Consider the following 8928-nt stretch of genomic DNA (forward strand, 5'->3'; position numbering starts at 1 on the left):
TCGTCTGACACCGCCAGGTGGTAGGGAGCTCAGCCCCAGTGATGTACTGGGCCTTCAACACCACCCTCTGTAGCGCCTTTGATCAAGGGAGGTGCAGCTGTAATACAAAGTGGTGATGCAGCCAATCAAGATGCTCTCAATGGTGCAGCTGTAGAACCTTTTGAGGATCTGCCAAATCTTTTCAACCTCCTGAGGCAGAAGAGGTGCTGTCGTGCCTTCTTCAAGACTGTTCTGGTGTGAGAGGACCATGTTAAGTCGTTAGTGATATAGACAAGAGGAACTTGAACCTCTCGACACGCTCCACTACAGCCCTGTAGTCCACGATGATGTTGAGGGAAAGGTTGTTGTCCTGGCACCACACTGCCAGGTCTCTGACCTCCTCCCTGTTTAATCGTTGTCGGCGAACAGGCCAAACAACTTTGTGTCGTCAACAAACTTGATGATGATGTTTGAGTCGTGCCACACTAGTGGATGAACATCGAGTACAGGAGGGGGAAAGTACACACCCCTGATGGGCCCCTGTGTTTAGGGTCAAAGTAGCTTTCTCAGCATCACTCTTTCCATCTGCATCAGCTCAACTCATAGGGCCCTTTAATACTGGCCCTTTAATACCTGATATTCACAAATTGCATCAAACATTGGCAGAGCTTACAACTCTGGGTACAGTTAGTCCTTTTTTTGTTATGATTTATTTGCAACGTTTAAACAGCACAAAACTTACACAAACATCTACTACATCACAGCTGCCCAGAACCACGTTCTCACATCTTCATCCTCATCTCCTCCAGCTCCCGCATCACTCTCCACCACATCCTCTCCACCTAAAACTGCAACATTTTGTTTCTCTTCGTTCTCTTCGACCTTTAGATAATAAAGCGTTTCACCTTTCCAATGTGTTAATGATGGAGGATTGGTTGAGTTCCAGTTTTTTAAGTAGATGACGAAAAGTATCGTCCAGTCTCAAGAATACAACAATAAATAAAAAGCATTGGTTATAAAAAAACAAGAGTACATCAGATGGTTTATTATTTATTGTTATTATCAATATCTGTTATTTCAAAGTTATACCAGTTGGCCATAAGGGTTTCACGTTGTCTTGTTTGTGGTTTTAGGCTGGGTTTCTGTACAGCACTTTGTGACATCTGCTGATGTAAAAAGGGATTTAGAAATACATTTGATTGACTGATATCTTATTCCTTTACTTCTACAGATAACTCAGACATGAATTGAATCTAAATGTAGCATGCTCTTTTAATCGAAATATACTTTTGTCTTTGGATTGCATTTTTCTGCTATATCATAGTAAAAAGTGTAGGGTAGGTTTAATTAGATTTTTTTCAAGGTTGGTTCATAATCACAGATTGGAGTGAACATTGCTGATACAGCTAGCGTTTCAAAATTCTGGTCATTACCCCCAAAATTCCCAGGTTTTCCATATATCCGGTTGGAGGATTCCCAGATTTCCTGATTCCAGGAGTCTTCCCCAACCAGGATTTCTACAAAACCTGGGGATTTTTGAAAAGTAATAAATATGTTATAAATAAACCTATCCATTAATATATAACTCAATGTGTGAAGGGTGGTCAGACACCCCGACAAACACCTCACACCAGCTCATTGTAAGCTCTGAGATTGTTTTAGCTGTGGTGGTGTTGCTGTGCTGTTGTGTTAAGACTCGGGCTCAGACAGAGTGTTCCTGTTTCCACATCGCCAGACCTGCTTCCCACCACACCAGCTTTCCCGTTCGAGGTCGACAGACTGCTGAGGGAACTGACAGCCCGAGTGGAGAAACTGAACAGTGTAATTCTTATATTGTTTTGTCATCGTGTGTTAGTATTGCTAGGGGCATGCAGGGAACAGCCTTTGTGACCATGTCACAACTTTGTGGCCGTGTGTGTTCATCATCCTCTGTCCTGTATCTCCTGTATCTGTGTTGAGACGTGCATAGGCTCAGTCAATCAATCTGGCATCAAACATGATGTGTAGTAATTTGAACATATTGTGTTTTTCTACAAGTGAAACTAAAACTGTCCTTCTTCGCTTCACTTATGGTCAATGACGAACAGTATGACTTGCAGCCTTTCAACAAAGACGTCACCCTGGTGTACAAGAAGATCACTATAAACATTTATGAAGCATATAACCCAGATCCAGGTATTTACCCACTAGATAGGTCTTTCAACATCATATTAAAAGGTGCAATCTGTAACTTTTGTGTCAATATTGCTGCCCTTACACTTGTTTGTAAACTGAGAGGGTGGGACTTGGCAAATCAAATAGTTGGTTTTATCTTTCGGTTCTTGATAAAGTGTTTGTAGTACCTTGAGTTGCCACTGGCAATAATGAAAGGTACAGATTGCACCTGTATGTATTTTACTGAGGTGTCTTTGTAACACTCCTTCCATCCATCTGTTTTCACTCCACACTTTATCTTTAGCAGTATGTCCTATTTTCTGTTATTCCCCATCATAATTACACAAAGTTATTTTTGTCCACCTTGCTTTCTCAACTAATACAGGTATCTTTACCACACCTGTGGGAGGGGCCTACTACTTCATAATCACTTGTAGTGTGGGAAATTCAGGGCAGGTGAACGCAGCATTGCATAGGAACAGTGTGAAAATGGCTGCCATCTATGAACATGCCAACCCAAAAATCTGGCATTTACCACAGCGAGGTGAATGGAGTCACGCTAGACCTAGCGGAAGGAGACTAGGTCTATGTTGTTCTCTGGAGTGGCAATAGAATCTTTGACAACAGCAGAATTAGCATGTTCAGTAGTTACCTTCTATTTCCTATCGATAATAAGTAAAAGTAGGTCTAAAATACTAAAATTACAGTGCATGACTATTATCATGAATTGGAAATGCTTATTTCATTAACTGTTAAAACTGAAGAATACAAAGATGAAAAGTGATGTGTCCATGTAATATATTTAACACGCTTACACACTTACAATCACATATTTGTGATAATTGTTGAGTGGTCCCTGCAGTGTACCATCGCAAACATGGGGCGGCAGGTAGCCTCGTGGTTAGAGCATTGGAGCAGTAGATCCAAGATGGTGTAGCAGTCAGACGTATTTGTCCTTCGTCTTGTCGTGTCCCATGTATATATATTTTTATATATTTTTCTTTGCATATCTTTTTATAGTTTTCTAAACCCTTACTTCAAAATACTCTCCTGCAACCCGCCTCACCCAATGTGGTGTGGACCTGCTTTTTCTCTAAAGTATTTGTCTTTACCTATATTACTGGAATCTCTCCAACATAAACTAGCCAGCTAACTAGTCAGCTAACGGTCATCAGCTATCCTCTAACTCAGATAGCTCTCGCAAGTTTGTACAACGCGATTCAACCAGAGCATACCGAACCTATTTTTCTCTCCATATCCCTGGATTCCTATCGCAAACTCTGAACCTTCTCACCTTCCGACCTTCGTAGCTAGCTGTCTAGAGCACAACGGACTGTTGGCTTACGAGGCCCATCGAATACATTCCGAAGCCACTAGCTAGCAGTCAGCTATCCTTTGCTAGCGGTCATCAGCTACCTTTATCCCGGACAACTCTCGCCAGTCTGTACAGCACCACTCAAACCAGAGCTAGTCGGACTTATTCTTCTCGATATCTCTGGATTCCTACCGCAAGCACTGAACCTATTTTTTTTATTTTTTTAAACATTTTTATTATGATTATTTTCTTTATATTTTTCACCTGGAATTATAGCAGCTAACGACCCCTGAACTCACAGCCGCTAATCTGCGGCCTGCTAGCTATCTAAAGCACATTGGACTGCTGGCTTAAGAGGCCCTTCGGACATATTTCTTCGGACACTATTCATATTTTGCCAACTGGCCTGGTTTACCACAAGGAGCCCTGCTGATCTGTCCGCTGATGTAACTGCACGAGGGGGCCACAACAGACTTCCCTCTGTCAAGTCATCCCTCTAAGGCCTTTCTGTTAGCCTGCTAGCCTCGTGCCGCTAGCTGCCTGAAGCCACGCACTGGACTTGTATGATCACCCGGCTACGCATGCCTTTCCCTAACGTCACCATGCCATGTGGATTGCTGTTCTGGTTTGTAACTATTGTTTTATTTCACTGTAGAGCCTCTAGCACTGCTCAACACGCCTCAGTTAACAATTTAGTTCGACCCCCCCACACACGCAGTGACATCACCTGGTTTAAATGCTATTTCTAGAGACAATATCTCTTTGATTATCACTATATGCACAGGTTTACCCCCACTGTATTCACATCCTACTATACCTTTGTCTGTACATTATGCCTTGAATATATTCTACCATGCCCAGAAATCTGCTCCTTTTACTATCTGTTCTTAACGTGCTAGGCGTCCAGTTCTTTTAGCCTTTAGCCGTACCCTTATCCTACTCCTCCTCTGTTCTTCTGGTGATGTAGAGGTTAATCCAGGCCCTGCAGTGTCTACCTCTAAGCCCATCCCCCAGGCTCTCTCATTTGTTGACTTCTTCAACCGTAAAAGCCTTGTTTTCATGTATGTTAACATTAGAAGCCTCCTCCCTAAGTTAGTTTTATTCACTGCCCTAGTACACTCCACCAATCCGGATGTCCTAGCCGCGTCTGAATCCTGGCTTAGGAAGACCATCAAAAACCTTGAAATTTCCATTCCTAACTACAACATTTTCCGACAAGATAGAACTGCCAAAGGGGGCGGTGTTGCAATTTACTGCAAAGATAACCTGCAGAGTTCTGTCTTACTATCCAGGTCTGTAACCAAACAATTTGAGTTTCTACTTCTAAAAATGAACCTTTCCAGAAACAAGTCTCTCACCCCCCATCTATCTTCTGAGCTCGGGCAGCTAGGTGACATAAACTGGAACATGCTTAAAACACCCCGGCCATCCTACAATCTAAGCTTGATGCCCTCAATCTCACACAATATATCAATGAACCTACCAGATATAACCCCAAATCCATAAACACGGGCACCCTCATAGATATCATCCTAACTAACTTACCCTCCAAATACCCCTCTGCTGTTTTCAACCAAGATCTCAGCGATCACTGCCTCCATGCCTGCATCCGTAATAGGTCTGTGAGCAAACGACCACCCCTCATCACTGTCAAACGCTCCCTAAAACACTTCTGCGAGCAGGCCTTTCTAATCGACCTGGCCGGGGTATCCTGGAACGACATTGACCTCATCCCGACAGTAGAGGATGCCTGGTTATTCTTTAAAAGTGTCTTCCTCACCATCTTAAATTAAAATGCCCCATTAAAAAATGTAGAACCAGGTATAGATATAGCCCTTGGTTCACTCCAGACCATTCTGCCCTTGACCAGCACAAAAACATCCTGTGGCGTTCTGCAGTAGCATCGAATAGCCCCCTGTGATATGCAACTTTTCAGGGAAGTTAGGAACCAATATACACAGGCAGTTTTCAAAGCTAAGGCTAGCTTTTTTAAACAGAAATTTGCATCCTGCAGCACAAACTCAAAAAAGTTCTGGGACACTGTTAAGTCCATGGAGAATAAGAGAACCTCATCCCAGCTACCCACTGCTCTGAGGCTAGGAAACACTGTTACAACCGACAAATCCACTATAATTGAGAATTTCAATAAGCATTTCTCTACGGCTGACCATGCTTTCCACCTGGCTACCCCTACCCCGGTCAACTGCCCGGCACCCTCCACAGCAACCCGCCCAAGCCTCCACCATTTCTCCTTCACCCATATCCAGATAGCTGATGTTCTGAAAGAGCTGCAAAATCTGGACCTCTACAAATCAGCCGGGCTAGACAATCTGGACCCTCTCTTTCGTAAATGATCTGCCGAAATTGTTGCAACCCTTATTTCTAGCCTGTTCAACCTCTCTTTCGTATCGTCTGAGATTCCCAAAGATTGGAAAGCTTCCGCAGTCAATCCCCCTCTTCGAAGGGGGAGACACTCTAGACCCAACCTGCTACAGACCTATATCTATCCTACCCTGCATCTCTAAGGTCTTCGAAAGCCAAGTTAATAACTTCTTGTGACTCCCCATCCTGGATCCAGGAGCGTAATCATCGCCTGACACTAATTAGCATAACGCAACGGACATAAATATCCCTAGAAAATATTCCTATTCATGAAAATCACAAATTAAATATATTGAGACACAGCTTAGCCTTTTGTTACTCACACTGTCATCTCAGATTTTCAAAATATGCTTTACAGCCAAAGCTAGACAAGCATTTGTGTAAGTTTATCGATAGACTAGCAGCAGGCAACCTTGTCACAAATCAGAAAAGCAATCAAATTAAATCGTTTACCTTTGATGAACTTCGGATGTTTGCAGGAGAGTATTTTGAAGTAAGGGTTTAGAAAAATATAAAAAGATATGCGAAGAAAATATATTTAAAAATATATATATACATGGGACACGAAAAGAAGGACAAATACGTCTGACTGCTACACCATCTTGGATCACTTTTTCTATCTTGTCGGAAGATGGTATAGTTAGGAATGCTTTCCAGAGAGACATCAGGGATTGTAACACAGAAACATGGCTCTCTCAGGATATGCTGTCGGAGTCAATACAGCCACCTGGATTCCTGTGTCACGCCGACAGGAATAAATATCTCTCTGGGAAGAAGAAGGGCGGGGCTGTATGTTTCATGATTAACGACTCATGGTGTAATTGTAACAACATATAGGAACTCAAGTCCTTTTGTTCACCTGACCTAGAATTCCTCACAATCAAATGCCAACTGTATTATCTCCCAACATAATTTACTTTGGTTATTGTCACAGCTGTGTTTTTACACCATCAAGCCAATACCACGATGGCCCTCAAGGAACATCACTGGACTTTATGGAAACTGGATACCATATATCCTGAGGCTGCATTTTTTGTAGATGGGGATTTTAACAAAGCAAATTTGAGAAAAAGGCTACCTAAATTCTTACAGCATATCGACCGTAGCACAAGCGCTGGAAAAACACTGGATCACTGCCAAGATGGCGTAGCAGTGTAGGCGTGGTTTGTCGTCCTCTCGTACTTTTGTATTTTTCGTCTTTTTTTGTATGTATTTCAATTTATTTTCAATCACTTTTTAATTTCTAAATTAAATATACCTTCCGGTAACCCGCCTCAAACAATTTGACACAAATCCATTATTTTCAAGACCTTATAGCCAGAAACTCCATCAGGAGCTAGCCAGCTAATTAGCTACTAGCTATTTAGCCATTGTTAGCCAATGCTAGCTGCCTTTTCTTCTGCACAAACACCATACATTTTTATTTTTTTTGCCTGGATAATACTTTCCAGCATCGGACTGTTTTCTCCACTACAATGCCGGATTCCTGCAGTAAACCTGGACCATTACTCCTGATGATCACAGCTAGCTAGCAGCCACCGAGTGACCCAGCCCCGACTCTAGCCCTGAGCCAGGCCCACCTCCCGGCCTACTCTTTGATCACCCAGCTACTCAGCCGAAGCCTTCCGGACTAAACCCCAACACGGCTAGAATCCACCACTCCGCCGGATCCTTGCAATAAGCACCAGTTAGCCGCGAGCCAGGCTCATCTCCCAGCTAGCAAACAAAATTACTACAACTACAATTACCTCTTTTGCCATCTGGTCTGGACCCTTTGTCAACACGGCGCCCCGCCGTACCACAACGACTGGTCCGCCAACTTAACTCCATCAGCTGTGCCCTCAACTGGCCTTCGCCGGACGTCAGAGCAGACACTTCTACTTACCCCGGCTTGCTAACTTTAAACTCTGTGTCTCCCATGTGCTAGCGTAGCAACGACTACCCCGCAGCTTCTCTGTTCCATCTATTGCTGTTCACTGGACCCTATAATCACTTAGCTACATAGCTGATGCCTGCTGGACTGTTCATTAATCACGGTACTCCGTTTTGTTTATTTTTTGTTTATCTGTCGGCCCCAGCCCCAGCCTCAAACTCTGGCCCTGTGTGTAGTTAATCGACCCTCTCTGCCCATTCATCGCCATTTTACCTGTTGTTGTCTTAGCTGATTATCTGTTGTTGTCTTACCCATTCTTATCTTAACTAGATCTCCCAATCAACACCTGTGATTGCTTTATGCCTCGCTTTATGTCTCTCTCAAATGTCAATATGCCTTGTCCACTGTTGTTTAGGATAGTTATTATTGTCTTAGTTTACTGCAGTGCCCCTAGTCCCACTCAACATGCCTCAGATACCTCCTTTGTCCCACCTCCCACACATGTGATGACCTCACCCAGCATAACTAGCCCGTCCAGAGATGCAACCTCTCTTATCATCACTCGGTGCCTGGGTTTACCGCCACTGTACCCTCACCCCACCGTACCCCTGTCTGTACATTATACCCTGAATCTATTCTACCACCCTTAGAAATCTGCTCCTTTTATTCTCTGTCCCCAACACTCTAGATGACCAGTTTTAATAGCCTTTAGACATACCCTCATACAACTCCTCCTCTGTTCCTCGGGTGATGTGGAGGTTAACCCAGGCCCTGCGTGTCCCCAGGCACTCTCATATGTTGACTTCTGTAACCGAAAAAGCCTTGGTTTCATGCGTGTTAACATCAGAAGCCTCCTCCCTAAGTTTGTTTTACTCACTGCTTTAGCACACTCCGCCAACCCTGATGTCCTAGCCGCGTCTGAATCCTGGCTTAGGAAGACCACCAAAAACCTTGAAATTTCCATCCCCAACTACAACATTATCCGTCAAGATAGAACTGCCAAAGGGGGAGGAGTTGCAATCTACTGCAGAGAGAGCCTGCAAAGTTGTTATACTTTCCAGGTCTATGCCCAAACAGTTCGAGCTTCAATTTTTTTTTATTAATCTTTCCAGAAATACGTTTCTCACTGTTGCCGCCTGCTATAGATCCCCCTCAGCTCCCAGCTGTGCCCTGGACACCATATGTGAAATGATTGCACCCCATCTATCTTCAGAGTTCGTTCTAC

The 8928-nt window shown here is 43.5% G+C and overlaps 1 pseudogene; it reads left to right on the forward strand.

Moving 5' to 3' along the window:
• Positions 1-1568: 1568 nt before the first annotated feature.
• Positions 1569-2812, forward strand: LOC110521033 (annotated as a pseudogene).
• Positions 2813-8928: the final 6116 nt, after the last annotated feature.

This window comes from Oncorhynchus mykiss, chromosome 4, assembly GCF_013265735.2.
Source record: "Oncorhynchus mykiss isolate Arlee chromosome 4, USDA_OmykA_1.1, whole genome shotgun sequence".
NCBI classification, from domain to species: Eukaryota; Metazoa; Chordata; class Actinopteri; order Salmoniformes; family Salmonidae; genus Oncorhynchus; species Oncorhynchus mykiss.